Source organism: Calypte anna, chromosome 23 (genome assembly GCF_003957555.1).
Source record: "Calypte anna isolate BGI_N300 chromosome 23, bCalAnn1_v1.p, whole genome shotgun sequence".
Taxonomy (NCBI): domain Eukaryota; kingdom Metazoa; phylum Chordata; class Aves; order Apodiformes; family Trochilidae; genus Calypte; species Calypte anna.
Genome location: NC_044268.1, coordinates 6,379,460 through 6,394,733, shown reverse-complemented (window position 1 = coordinate 6,394,733; position 15,274 = coordinate 6,379,460). Strand labels below are relative to the sequence as shown.

The window sequence follows — 15,274 nt, the reverse complement described above, 5'->3', positions numbered from 1 at the left end:
GCTCCAAGAAGTTGGCCAAGAAGATCTACAGGGATGCAAGGGTGAGGCAAGAAGACCCAGTGATGACATCGTGTCATAGAACACTGCTTGTTCCAATAATTACCCTTTAAAATAACATACCAGATGCGCAAAACCGCTAGCATCATGACCTAAGGATGCACAAAGTTGCAGATGTGGAAAATTTATGACCAGAGATGCTCATTCATTCATAAAGATAACAAAAGATGTCCATTAAGAAATCTGCAAGATGAAAGAAAAGGATCCAGATGGCACTATGATGATGATGACTAAATGTGTTCCACACCGTGAGGATGAGGTTCAATATTACTGACTTGTCCTGTGAGGACCCTGGGATCCAAGACTTTTGGGCAATAAGACCTACAGAGATACGTCTGCAAAGCGAGGGAATGAAGCAACGGATGCCCGAGAAGCCGCCTTCAAGACCTGAGGATGCAAGGATGCAGGGAATGACTCCTGCTCAGGGAAACTGGATGGACATGGATCAGATGACAATGCAAGTGAGAATGACATTGCAGAAGACAATCATCAAGAAACTTCCAAGTCAAGAGACCGATTTGCAATTTAGACTTGTCATATGGAGTAACACACTGCTGATCAGCACCTTGCTGATCAGGAAAGGCTTTGCAGGGATGATGCCCAAGATGCAAGACTTGTTCTGTGAGGACACAGAGGACCATCAAGGCCCCAGGAAGCTCTAAGGCAACAAAGACGGACAACACAAAACACACAACCCCACACACCAAGACTGGAGCTGCCCTGCCCATGCTGGAATCATACTGGAAAGTAACCTGTTCCCTTCACCCACCCAGAGGGGGCCGCTCCCAGACAGCCCTCTCCCCTACACTCACTTCAAAACACCACCTGCAATTCCCAGCCTCGACTCCGCTGCTCAGCCCCTCTCCACCCACCCCTGGGCCCTCAACTTTTATCTTCAAGAGTGATAGCAGCACAAAGCCATGGTCAGTAATGAAAACCACAGTGTTTGACTGGGATGTCCTTCCAGTTGCAGGTTCCTCTTCATCCCCTATACATACAGAAGAAAAAAACACAACCCACAGATCACAAACAGCACTGGCACAAGTCCCACCTAAGCCAACGCACACTACTTCCGTTGCGCTCGCCTCCTCAAGGAAGCTCCATGGTATGCCACGTACCTTCTCATTCCAGAGTTGAACGCTATCACCACCATTGCTTGGGGCACCTGAAACACCAGGAGAACCAGTTCCTGTTCTGCTGATCACAAGTCACCAGCCCCATGAACCCCTCGCTACCAACTCAACTTCAACTCTCACCCGGTTCCAAACGTGGCACGCACAGCACCTGCAAAAACAAAAGGAAGCGTTTAAGCGACTTGACGTAAAATGCATGGCTGACCCAGCCCACCACCATCTCACCTTCTCCAGCCCCTCCTAAATGTGTGTCTTTGTCCCTCCAAGGATGGTTGTGGCACCTGCAAAAGTCAAAGCAAAAGGCACATGCTGAGGTAGTGCCTCCAACAACAGGCAGCCCACTGTGATGTCCGCCTCCTCCTCCTTTACCTCAGCCTCCCACCCATCTGCTGCCTGCCATCCTTGTGAGATGGAAAAAGTAGGTTTGGAGGACACCTGGAAAACACAAAAAAACGGGGATGCCAATGCCTTCAATGGCAATACAACACCTGAGAAATGACTGCTCCTTCTGCACACCAGCCTTTGCTCACCTTGCCAGAGCCACCTCCAGAACAGATATTCTGCTTTGTTGGCTGCTCTCACCTTCAAAAGGACAAACAAACCATAATGTGGTCAGGTAGCCAGGAGAGGGACCTCCAGTCCAACACCAAACCCTGACTAACCTTTGGATGGTGCTCTCCACTCCTCCAGCTCTTACATGTACATCCTTGTCACACAGGATCTGAAAAACAGTGATACACAAGTCACTGGAACACTGCCCAACAAACGAACTATTCAGTTATGGCTCTTCCAACAAACTCTGGGAAAAGTAGCTCCAAGCCAAACACTCAGACAAATTCGAGACACAGCGCTCCAAATCACGAGACTCAATCTCAAGAGAACACTGAGCAAGAAGAATATCTCTGGGATCCAAGACTGTTTGGCAAGAAGACCTACAGCAACGCAACTGCAAAACAAGGGGCTGAATCAAGGGATGCCAAAGCATCCAGGCTTCAAGACCTGAGGAAGCAAGGATGCAGGGAACAAAGTCCCACTCTGGGAAAATCCACGACCAAAGATGATGCTGGTGCAGGTGGCAATGATGTTTCAGAAGACCAACAGGAAACTCCTCAGATGAAAGACCTATCTACGCTTCAAATTTGTCACGCAAGATGCTGCTGACTAGTACTGTGCTGATGAGAGAAGACCTTCAGGGATGATGCCCGAGATGCGGGACTTGCTCCGAGAGGACATCAAGGCCTGAGGAAGCTCTAAGACAGACACACAGACTACACACCACCACACACCAAGGCTGGAGCTGCCCTGCCCACACTGGCATTGCATCAGAAATTAACCCACTTCCTTCACCTGACCAGACTGCCCTCTCCCCTACATTAACTTCAAAACCCCTTCCACAACTCCCACCAGCCTTGACCCCTCTACACCACTGGTCCCTCAACTTATCTTTCAGAGGACTGGCACTCCAAAGCCATAGTTAGCGAGGAAAAAAAAAAAAGGAGCAGCCCGGGATAATCCTCAACTTGCAAGGTTCCCCTTTACCACCTGCATTTAAAAAAATTTTTTAAAAATTAAAAGTTAAAAATAATTTTTAAAAAATAAAAACAAAAAAAAGTCACACCACAACACCAAAACAAACCAAAAAACCCCCCACACATAACCACAACACCAAAACACCTATCAGAATATTCTGCAGTAAGTCCAACATTGGCCAGCCCCGCTCCCTTCCAAATGACCCAGCTTCGCAGACTCACCCACGCTTCCCAGAGATGGATGCTGTAGGCGTTGTCATTCACGGCACTAAAAAGGCACAAAACTATTGTTGTGCTTGAGAGAAGACGCTATGTCCACAAACCCTGCACTACTACCTCACCTCCAATTCTCATTCAGTTCCTGGAACTTGCTAGCATCATGCCAGGGAGAGACAGGCTCCCATCAACCACCCAAAGGGCACCGCTTCTGGACAGCCCACTCCCCTACACTAACTTTGATATCCCAACCCTGCAATTCCTAACCTTGACCCCTCTACACAGACTCTCCCCACCCATCATCCCTTTCACTTAACCTTTCAAATAGCTGGGGCTCTGAAGCACTGGACAGAAAAGTAACCCACATCAGCTGACGGGAATCTTCCCAAAACCACCAAGTTCTTCCTCATCATCTGCAATAACAAACGGCAGTACCATCAGAAATAGGATGTCAGCTAAATACCAACCTCTTCCACAAGCTCCTGATAACCCCCGACTTGCCCTGCTCACCTCCTCCTTCCACACATGTTATGGCCACCATCGCTTCTGGCACCTGAAATACCAGCAGACACAAAATTACTGTTCTGCTTCCGAGATCGAGCCTCCTCGTTACCATCCCGTCTCACCTCCAGCGCTCTTCCGGCTCCGAAGGTGGCACGCACAGCATCTTAACCGAGTCGACGTAAAATCTCTGGATGAGCCAGCCCACAACCATCTCACCTTCTCTGACCGCTCCTCAACGCATGGCTTTGTGTGGCACCTGCAAAAGTCAAAGGAAAAGCCACATGCCGAGATATTGCCCCAGTCAACAGCAGCCCACACCAGCCCTTGCAACACCCCTTCTGCAACAACTCCCAACCTCAGCACTTCAGTTCAGTCCCTCAACTTATCTTTCTGAGGGATGGTGTTTTGGGATCTATGTCCAGCAAAACACCACGCTGTCTGACGGGCATGTTCCTCTCCATCACCTGCAATCAGAAAAAAAGGAAAATCAGAAACAGTGTCACCAGTAAGGTGCACTTCAGCCATCACCAACCGCTTATACTGCACCCACCACTTCAAAAGAGACCCACATTGTTCCACTCACCTCCTTGATCCAGAGTTGAACGCTTTGGCCACCACTGCTTTGGGCACCTAAAAAGACCAAGAGAAAGAGTTACTGTTCTGCTGATCAATAGTCACCAGCTCCATGAACCCACTCTCTACCACCCCCACTCACATTCAATGCTCTAAAGTGGAGCAAAGCAATGGAGCCGTGTTCCAAAGGTGGCACACACAGCACCTGAAAAATAAGGGAAACCTTTTACAGAGTTGATGTTAATACATGGCTGACCCAGCCCACAGACATCTCACCTTCTCCACCTGCTCCTCAAGACATGGCTTTGTCACTCCAGCACTGTGTGTGACACCTGCAAAAGTCAAAGCAAAAGGCACACTCAGATATTGCCTCCAACAACAACGAGGCCACTGTGATGTCCTCCTCCTGCTCCTTTACCTCAGCCTCTCATCCATCTGCCTGCCATCTCTTTGGGGTGCCAAAACAAGGTTAGGAGGGCACCTGAAAAAACCCACAAACAACAAGGGATGCTCATAACCAACCAATAATACAGCACCCAAGAAGTAACTGCTCCTCCCGCCCACCAGCCCTTGCTCACCTTGCCACAGCCACCTCCAGTACCCATATCCCGCTTTGCTCACCGCTTTCGCCTTCAAAATGACAACAAACCATAACGTGGTCAGGTAGCCAAGGGAGGCACCTTCCCACTGACTCCATACCCTGACCAACCTTTGGGTGGCAGCCTCCTCTCCTCCTCCCTTCAGTTTCTTGCTAGTCGTTGACAAGTAGGATCTGAAAAACAGGATTATGGAAGTCACTGGAAAGCTGCTCAACAACTAGACAGTCAGGTTACGGTGCTTCCCATGGCCCCTGATCCCACACAGCAGGCAGGGCAGCTCCAAACCAAACACTCACATGCACAGACTGACTCAAGACACAAAAGTCTTGTGAGTCACAAGACTTGAACTCAAGATAAAACTCGCAGCAAGAAGAGGAACTCTGGAATCCAAGACTTTTGGGCAATAAGACCTACAGCAATGCATCTGCAAAGCGAGGGATGAAACGACGGATGCCCGAGAAGCCGCCTTCAAGACCTGAGGATGCAAGGATGCGGGGAATGACTCCTGCTCAGGGAAACTGGACGGACAGGGATCAGATGACAATGCAATTGAGAATGACATTGCAGAAGACAGCCATCAAGAAACTTCCAAGTCAAGAGACCAATCTGAAATTTTGACTTGTCATGCAGAAGATGCTGCTGATCAGCACCGTGCTGAGCACGAAAGGCTTTGCAGGGATGATGCCCAAGATGCGAGACTTGTTCTGTGAGGACACAGAGGACCATCAAGGCCTCAGGAAGCTCTAAGACAACAAAGACGGACAACACAAAACACACAACCCCACACACCAAGGCTGGAGCTGCCCTGCCCATGCTGGAATCATACTGGAAAGTAACCTGTTCCCTTCACCCACCCAGAGGGGGCCGCTCCCAGACAGCCCTCTCCCCTACACTCACTTCAAAACACCACCTGCAATTCCCAGCCTCGACTCCGCTGCTCAGCCCCTCTCCACCCACCCCTGGGCCCTCAACTTTTATCTTCAAGAGTGATAGCAGCACAAAGCCATGGTCAGTAATGAAAACCACAGTGTTTGACTGGGATGTCCTTCCAGTTGCAGGTTCCTCTTCATCCCCTATACATACAGAAGAAAAAAACACAACCCACAGATCACAAACAGCACTGGCACAAGTCCCACCTAAGCCAACGCACACTACTTCCGTTGCGCTCGCCTCCTCAAGGAAGCTCCATGGTATGCCACGTACCTTCTCATTCCAGAGTTGAACGCTATCACCACCATTGCTTGGGGCACCTGAAACACCAGGAGAACCAGTTCCTGTTCTGCTGATCACAAGTCACCAGCCCCATGAACCCCTCGCTACCAACTCAACTTCAACTCTCACCCGGTTCCAAACGTGGCACGCACAGCACCTGCAAAAACAAAAGGAAGCGTTTAAGCGACTTGACGTAAAATGCATGGCTGACCCAGCCCACCACCATCTCACCTTCTCCAGCCCCTCCTAAATGTGTGTCTTTGTCCCTCCAAGGATGGTTGTGGCACCTGCAAAAGTCAAAGCAAAAGGCACATGCTGAGGTAGTGCCTCCAACAACAGGCAGCCCACTGTGATGTCCGCCTCCTCCTCCTTTACCTCAGCCTCCCACCCATCTGCTGCCTGCCATCCTTGTGAGATGGAAAAAGTAGGTTTGGAGGACACCTGGAAAACACAAAAAAACGGGGATGCCAATGCCTTCAATGGCAATACAACACCTGAGAAATGACTGCTCCTTCTGCACACCAGCCTTTGCTCACCTTGCCAGAGCCACCTCCAGAACAGATATTCTGCTTTGTTGGCTGCTCTCACCTTCAAAAGGACAAACAAACCATAATGTGGTCAGGTAGCCAGGAGAGGGACCTCCAGTCCAACACCAAACCCTGACTAACCTTTGGATGGTGCTCTCCACTCCTCCAGCTCTTACATGTACATCCTTGTCACACAGGATCTGAAAAACAGTGATACACAAGTCACTGGAACACTGCCCAACAAACGAACTATTCAGTTATGGCTCTTCCAACAAACTCTGGGAAAAGTAGCTCCAAGCCAAACACTCAGACAAATTCGAGACACAGCGCTCCAAATCACGAGACTCAATCTCAAGAGAACACTGAGCAAGAAGAATATCTCTGGGATCCAAGACTGTTTGGCAAGAAGACCTACAGCAACGCAACTGCAAAACAAGGGGCTGAATCAAGGGATGCCAAAGCATCCAGGCTTCAAGACCTGAGGAAGCAAGGATGCAGGGAACAAAGTCCCACTCTGGGAAAATCCACGACCAAAGATGATGCTGGTGCAGGTGGCAATGATGTTTCAGAAGACCAACAGGAAACTCCTCAGATGAAAGACCTATCTACGCTTCAAATTTGTCACGCAAGATGCTGCTGACTAGTACTGTGCTGATGAGAGAAGACCTTCAGGGATGATGCCCGAGATGCGGGACTTGCTCCGAGAGGACATCAAGGCCTGAGGAAGCTCTAAGACAGACACACAGACTACACACCACCACACACCAAGGCTGGAGCTGCCCTGCCCACACTGGCATTGCATCAGAAATTAACCCACTTCCTTCACCTGACCAGACTGCCCTCTCCCCTACATTAACTTCAAAACCCCTTCCACAACTCCCACCGGCCTTGACCCCTCTACACCACTGGTCCCTCAACTTATCTTTCAGAGGACTGGCACTCCAAAGCCATAGTTAGCGAGGAAAAAAAAAAAAGGAGCAGCCCGGGATAATCCTCAACTTGCAAGGTTCCCCTTTACCACCTGCATTTAAAAAAATTTTTTAAAAATTAAAAGTTAAAAATAATTTTTAAAAAATAAAAACAAAAAAAGTCACACCACAACACCAAAACAAACCAAAAAACCCCCCACACATAACCACAACACCAAAACACCTATCAGAATATTCTGCAGTAAGTCCAACATTGGCCAGCCCCGCTCCCTTCCAAATGACCCAGCTTCGCAGACTCACCCACGCTTCCCAGAGATGGATGCTGTAGGCGTTGTCATTCACGGCACTAAAAAGGCACAAAACTATTGTTGTGCTTGAGAGAAGACGCTATGTCCACAAACCCTGCACTACTACCTCACCTCCAATTCTCATTCAGTTCCTGGAACTTGCTAGCATCATGCCAGGGAGAGACAGGCTCCCATCAACCACCCAAAGGGCACCGCTTCTGGACAGCCCACTCCCCTACACTAACTTTGATATCCCAACCCTGCAATTCCTAACCTTGACCCCTCTACACAGACTCTCCCCACCCATCATCCCTTTCACTTAACCTTTCAAATAGCTGGGGCTCTGAAGCACTGGACAGAAAAGTAACCCACATCAGCTGACGGGAATCTTCCCAAAACCACCAAGTTCTTCCTCATCATCTGCAATAACAAACGGCAGTACCATCAGAAATAGGATGTCAGCTAAATACCAACCTCTTCCACAAGCTCCTGATAACCCCCGACTTGCCCTGCTCACCTCCTCCTTCCACACATGTTATGGCCACCATTGCTTCTGGCACCTGAAATACCAGCAGACACAAAATTACTGTTCTGCTTCTGAGATCGAGCCTCCTCGTTACCATCCCGTCTCACCTCCAGCGTTCTTCCGGCTCCGAAGGTGGCACGCACAGCATCTTAACCGAGTCGACGTAAAATCTCTGGATGAGGCAGCCCGCAACCATCTCGCCTTCTCTGACCACTCCTCAACGCATGGCTTTGTGTGGCACCTGCAAAAGTCAAAGGAAAAGCCACATACTGAGATACTGCCCCAATCAACAGCAGCCCACACCAGCCTTTACTCAGAAAACTTCAACATCCCTCTGCAACAACTCCCAACCTCAGCACTTCAGTTCAGTCCCTCAACTTATCTTTCTGAGGGACGGTGTTTTGGGATCTATGTCCAGCAAAACACCACGCTGTCTGACGGGCATGTCCTCTCCATCACCTGCAATCAGAAAAAAAGGAAAATCAGAAACAGTGTCACCAATAAGGTGCACTTCAGTCATCACCAACCGCTTATACTGCACCCACCACTTCAAAAGAGACCCACATTGTTCCGCTCACCTCCTTGATCCAGAGTTGAACGCTTTGGCCACCACTGCTTTGGGCACCTAAAAAGACCAAGAGAAAGAGTTACTGTTCTGCTGATCAATAGTCACCAGCTGCATGAACCCACTCTCTACCACCCCCACTCACATTCAATGCTCTAAAGTGGAGCAAAGCAATGGAGCCATGTTCCAAAGGTGGCACACACAGCACCTGAAAAATAAGGGAAACCTTTTACAGAGTTGATGTTAATACATGGCTGGCCCAGCCTACAGACATCTCACCTTCTCCACCTGCTCCTCAAGACATGGCTTTGTCACTCCAGCACTGTGTGTGACACCTGCAAAAGTCAAAGCAAAAGGCACACTCAGATATTGCCTCCAACAACAACCAGGCCACTGTGATGTCCTCCTCCTGCTCCTTTACCTCAGCCTCTCATCCATCTGCCTGCCATCTCTTTGGGGTGGCAAAACAAGGTTAGGAGGGCACCTGAAAAAAACCACAAACAACAAGGGATGCTCATAACCAACCAATAATACAGCATCCAAGAAGTAACTGCTCCTCCCGCCCACCAGCCCTTGCCCACTTTGCCACAGCCACCTCCAGTACCCGTATCCCTCTTTGCTCACCGCTTCCGCCTTCAAAATGACAACAAACCATAACGTGGTCAGGTAGCCAAGGGAGGCACCTTCCCACTGACTCCATACCCTGACCGACCTTTGTGTGGCAGCCTCCTCTCCTCCTCCCTTCAGTTTCTTGCTAGTCATTGACAATTAGGATCTGAAAAACAGGATTATGGAAGTCACTGGAAAGCTGCTCAACAACTAGACAGTCAGGTTACGGTGCTTCCCATGGCCCCTGATCCCACACAGCAGGCAGGGCAGCTCCAAACCAAACACTCACATGCACAGACTGACTCAAGACACAAGTCTTGTGAGTCACAAGACTTGAACTCAAGATAAAACTCGCAGCAAGAAGAGGGACTCTGGAATCCAAGACTTTTGGGCGATAAGACCTACAGCGATGCGTCTGCAAAGCGAGGGAATGAAGCAACGGATGCCCGAGAAGCCACCTTCAAGACCTGAGGATGCAAGGATGCGGGGAATGACTCCTGCTCAGGGAAACTGGACGGACAGGGATCAGATGACAATGCAATTGAGAATGACATTGCAGAAGACAGCCATCAAGAAACTTCCAAGTCAAGAGACCAATCTGAAATTTTGACTTGTCATGCAGAAGATGCTGCTGATCAGCACCGTGCTGATCAGGAAAGGCTTTGCAGGGATGATGCCCAAGATGCAAGACTTTTTCTGTGAGGACATAGAGGACCACCAAGGCCTGAGGAAGCTCTAAGGCAACAAAGACGGACAACACAAAACACAAAACCCCACACACCAAGGCTGGAGCTGCCCTGCCCATGCTGGAATCATACTGGAAAGTAACCTGTTCCCTTCACCCACCCAAAGGGGGCCGCTCCCAGACAGCCTTCTCCTCTACACTAACTTCAAAACACCACTTGCAATTCCCAGCCTCGACTCCGCTGCTCAGCCCCTCCCCACCCACCCCTGGGCCCTCAACTTATCTTCAAGAGTGATAGCAGCACAAAGCCATGGTCAGTAATGAAAGCCACAGTGTTTGACTGGGATGTGCTTCCAGTTGCAGGTTCCTCTTCATCCCCTATACATACAAAAGAAAAAAACACAACCCACAGATCACAAACAGCACTGGCACAAGTCCCACCTGAGCCAACGCACACTACTTCCGTTGCACTCACCTCCTCAAGGAAGCTCTGTGGTATGCCATGGTACCTTCTCATTCCAGAGTTGAACGCTATCACCACCATTGCTTGGGGCACCTGAAACACCAGGAGAACCAGTTCCTGTTCTGCTGATCACAAGTCACCAGCCCCATGAAGCCCTCACTACCAACTCAACTTTAACGCTCATCCGGTTCCAAACGTGGCACGCACAGCACCTGCAAAAACAAAAGGAAACGTTTAAGCGACTTGACGTAAAATGCATGGCTGACCCAGCCCACCACCATCTCACCTTCTCTGACTGCTCCTCAACGCATGGCTTTGTGTGGCACCTGCAAAAGTCAAAGCAAAAGACACTTGCTGACATATTGCCCCAATCAACAGCAGCCCACACCAGCCATTGCAACACCCCTTCTGCAACAACTCCCAACCTCAGCACTTCACTTCGGCCCCTCATCTTATCTTCCTGATGGATGGTGTTTTTGGATCTATGTCCAGCAAAACACCACGCTGTCTGACGGGCATCGTCCTCTTCATCACCTGCAATCAGAAAAAAAAAGGAAAATCAGAAACAGTGTCACCAATAAGGTGCACTTCAGCCATCAACAACCACTTATACTACACCCACCACCTCAAAAGAGCTCCACCCAGTTCCACTCACCTCCTTGTCACAAGACTTGATCCAGAGTTGAATGCTATGGCCACCACTGCTTTGGGCACCTAAAAGACCAAGAGAAAGAGCTACTGTTCTGCTGATCAGTAGTCACCAGCTCCATGAACCCACTCTCTACCACCCCAGCTCACCTTCAATGCTCATCTGGTTCCAAAGGTGGAACACACAGCACCTGAAAAATAAGGGAAACCTTTAACAGAGTTGACGTTAATACATGGCTGACCCAGCCCACAGCCATGTCACCTTCTCTAACTGCTCCTCAAGACACAGCTTTGTCACTCCGGCACTGTGTGACACCTGCAAAAATCAAAGCAAAAAGCCACACGCTGAGATATTGCCCCCAACAACAACCAGCCCACAGCGATGTCCACCTCTGCCTCCTTTACCTCAGCCTCTCACCCATCTGCCTGCCATCTCTTTGGGGTGCCAAAATGAGGTTAGGAGGGCACCTGAAAAAAACCACAAACAACAAGGCATGCTCATGACCAATGGACAATGCAACACCTGAGAAATTACTGTTCCTTCAGCCCACCAGCCTTTGCTCACCTTGCCACAGCCACCTCCAGTGCCCGTAGCCCGCTTTGCTCACCGCTTCCACCTTCAAAATGACAACAAACCATAATGCGGTTGGGTAGCCAAAGGAGGCACCTTCCCAGTGACTCCACACCCTGACCAACCTTCAGATGGCAGCTCCTCTCCTCCTCCATCTGCTTCTTGCTGGTAATCGACACATGGGATCTGAAAAACAGGATTATGAAAAACAGGATTACGCAGATCACTGGGAAGCTGCTCAGCACCAAGCCAGTCAGGTTGTGGCACTTCTCATGGCCCCTGATCCTACACAGCAGGCAGGGGAGCTCCAAGCCAAACACTCACACGCACAGACCAACCCGAGACACAGCCATGTGAGTCACAAGACTTGACCTCAAGATAAAACTCGCTGCAAGATGGAGTCTGGAATCCAAGACTTTTGGGCAATAAGACCTAGAGTGATGCATCTGCAAAGCAAGGGAACAAAGCAAAAGATGCCCGAGAAGCCGCCTTCAAGACCTGAGGGCGCATGATGCGGGAAATGACTCCAGATGCTGATGCAGTTGGCAATGATGTTTCAGAAGGTGACAATCAAGGAACTTCCAAGTCAAGAGACTGATCTGCAATCTAGACTCGTCGTGTGGAATAACATGCTGCTGATTAGCACCGTGCTGAGCAGGAAAGGCTTTTCAGGGACAATGCCCAAGATGAAGGACTTGCTCTGTGAGGACACAGAGGACCACCAAGGCCTGAGGAAGCTCTAAGGCAACAAAGACGGACAACACAAAATACACAACCCCACACACTGAGGCTGGAGCTGCCCTGCCCATGCTGGAATCATACTGGAAAGTAACCTGTTCCCTTCACCCACCCAAAGGGAGCTGCTCCCAGACAGCCCTCTCCACTACACTAGCTTCAAAACACCACCTGCAATTCCCAACCTCGACTCCTCTGCTCAGCCCCTCCCCACCCACCCCTGGGCCCTCAACTTATCTTCAAGAGTGATAGCAGCACAAAGCCATGGTCAGTAAAGGAAAACCACTTTGACTGGGATGCGCTTCCAGTCGCACGTTTCCTCTTCATACCGCATACATAGAAAAGAAAAAAAACCCACAACCCACAGACCATGAACAGTGCTGGCACAAGTCCCACCTAAGCCAACGCACGCTACTTCCGCTGCACTCACCTCTTCAAGAAAGCCCCATGGTATACCATGCACATTCTTGTTCCAGAGTTGAATGCTAGCACCACCATTGCTTGGGGCACCTGAAACACCAAGAAAAAGAGTTCCTGTTGTGCTGATCAGAAGTCACCAGCCCCAAGGCACCCCTTCGCTACCAACTGAGCTCAACTTCAACGCTCATCCGGTTCCAAACATGGCACGCACAGCGCCTGCAAAAACAAAAGGAAACTTTTAAGCAACTTGACGTAAAATACATGGCTGACCCAGCCCACCACCATCTCACCTTCTCCAACTGCTCCTAAACGTGTGTCTTTGTCCCTCCAAGGAGGGTTGCAGCATCTGCAAAAGCCAAAGAAAAGGGCACATGCTGAGGTAGTGCCTCCAACAACAACATCAAGTCCAACTGTAATGTCCACCTCCTGCCCCTTTACCTCAGCCTCTCACTCAACTGCCTGCCCTCCTTGTGAGGTGCCAGAAGCAGGTTTGGAGGACACCTAGAAAACACAAAAAACAGGCAATGCCAATGCCTTCAACGGCAATAAAACACCTGAGAAATAACTGCTCCTTCAGCACAACAGCCTTTGCTCACCTTGCCAGAGCCACCTCAGGAACAGATATTCTGCTTCGTTGGCTGCTCTCACCTTCAAACGAGCAAACAAACCATAATGTGGTCAGGTAACCAGGAGAGGGACCTTCACTCCAACACCATACACTGACTAACTTTTGGACGGCACTATTTTCTCCTCCAGCTCTTTCATGTACATCCTTGTCACGCAGAATCTGAAAAACAGTATGACACAAGTCACTGGAACACTGCCAAACAAATGAACTATTCAGTTATGGCTCTTCCAACAAACTCTGGGAAGAGCAGCTCCAAGCCAAACACTCAGACAAATTCGAGACACAGCCCTCCAAATCATGAGACTTGGACCTCAAGAGATCACTGAGCAAGAAGAATATCTCTGGGATCCAAGACTGTTTGGCAAGAAGACCTACAGCAATGCAACGGCAAAACAAGGGGCTGAATCAAGGGATGCCAAAGAACCCGGGCTTCAAGACCTGAGGACGCAAGGATGCGGGGAACAAAGTCACACTCTGGGAAAATCCACAACCAGAGACGACACTGATGCCGTTGGCAATGATGTTTCAGAAGATGACCAACAGGAAACTTCCCAGATGAAAGACCTATCTACGCTTCAATTTTGTCACGCAAGAAAAAGATGCTGCTGACTAGTACTGTGCTGATGAGAGAAGACCTTCCAGGGATGATGCCCGAGATGTGGGACTTGCTCCAAGAGGACATCAAGGCCTGAGAAAGCTCTAAGACAAAAGACACACAACACAAACTACACACCACCACACACCAAGGCTCCAAGGCTGGAGCTGCCCAGCCCACACTGGCATTGCATCAAAAATTAACCCGCTTCCTTCACCTGACCAGACTGCCCTCTCCCCTACATTAACTTCAAAACCCCTTCCACAACTCCCACCAGCCTTGACCCCTCTACACCACCGGTTCCTCAACTTATCTTTTAGAGGACTGGCACTCCAGAGCCATTATTAGCGAGGAAAAAAAAACAGGAGCAGCCTGGGATAATCCTCAACTTGCAAGGTTCCCCTTTGCCACCTGCATAAAAAAAATTAAAAATAAGAAAACAAAAAAAGTCACACCAAAACAAACCAAAAAACACACACACATAATCACAGCACCAAAACACCTATCAGAATATTCTGCAATAAGTCTAACATTGGCCAGCCCCGCTCCCTTCCAAATGACCCAGCTTCGTGGACTCACCCACGCTTTCCAGAGCTGTATGCTGTAGGCATCATCATTCAGGGGCACCTAAAAGGCACAAAACTATTGTTGTGCTTGAGAGAAGACACTATGTCCACAAGCCCTGCACTACCACCTCACCTCCAATTCTCATTCAGTTCTTGGAACTTGCTAGCATCATGCCAGGGAGGCTCCCATCAACCACCCAAAGGGAACTGCTTCTGGACAGCCCACTCCCCTACAGTAATTTTAAAACCCAACCTTGTAATTCCAAACCTTGACCCCTCTACACAGACCCTCCCTAACCCTCCTCCCTTTCACTTACCTTTCAAACATCTGGGGCTCTGAAGCACTGGCCAGAAAAGTAAAGCCACATCAGCTGACGGGAATCTTCCCAAAACCACAAAGTTCCTCCTCATCATCTGCAATAACAAACGGCAGTGCCACCAGAAATAGGACGTCATCTAAATACCAACCCCTTCCACAAGATCCTCATGACCCCCAGCTTGCCCTGCTCACCTCCTCCTTCTTCACACGTTATGGCCACCATCGCATCTGGCACCTGAAATACCAGGAGACACAAAATTACTGCTCTGCTTGCAAGATCAAGCCTCCTCGTTACCATCCCGACTCACCTCCAGTGGTCTTCCTGCTCCAAAGGTGGCGCGCACAGTGCCTGCAAAAACAAAAGGAAACACTTAACCT

At 49.5% G+C, this 15,274-nt stretch overlaps 1 long non-coding RNA gene across 1 annotated transcript; it reads right to left on the bottom strand.

Moving 5' to 3' along the window:
* Positions 1–8,935: 8,935 nt before the first annotated feature.
* On the bottom strand, positions 8,936–11,662 carry LOC115599575. Its single transcript, XR_003988503.1, has 3 exons — positions 11,628–11,662; positions 11,468–11,530; positions 8,936–8,992 (listed from the first exon to the last, which is right to left on the bottom strand). It is a non-coding gene; the product is annotated as an uncharacterized LOC115599575 (long non-coding RNA).
* Positions 11,663–15,274: the final 3,612 nt, after the last annotated feature.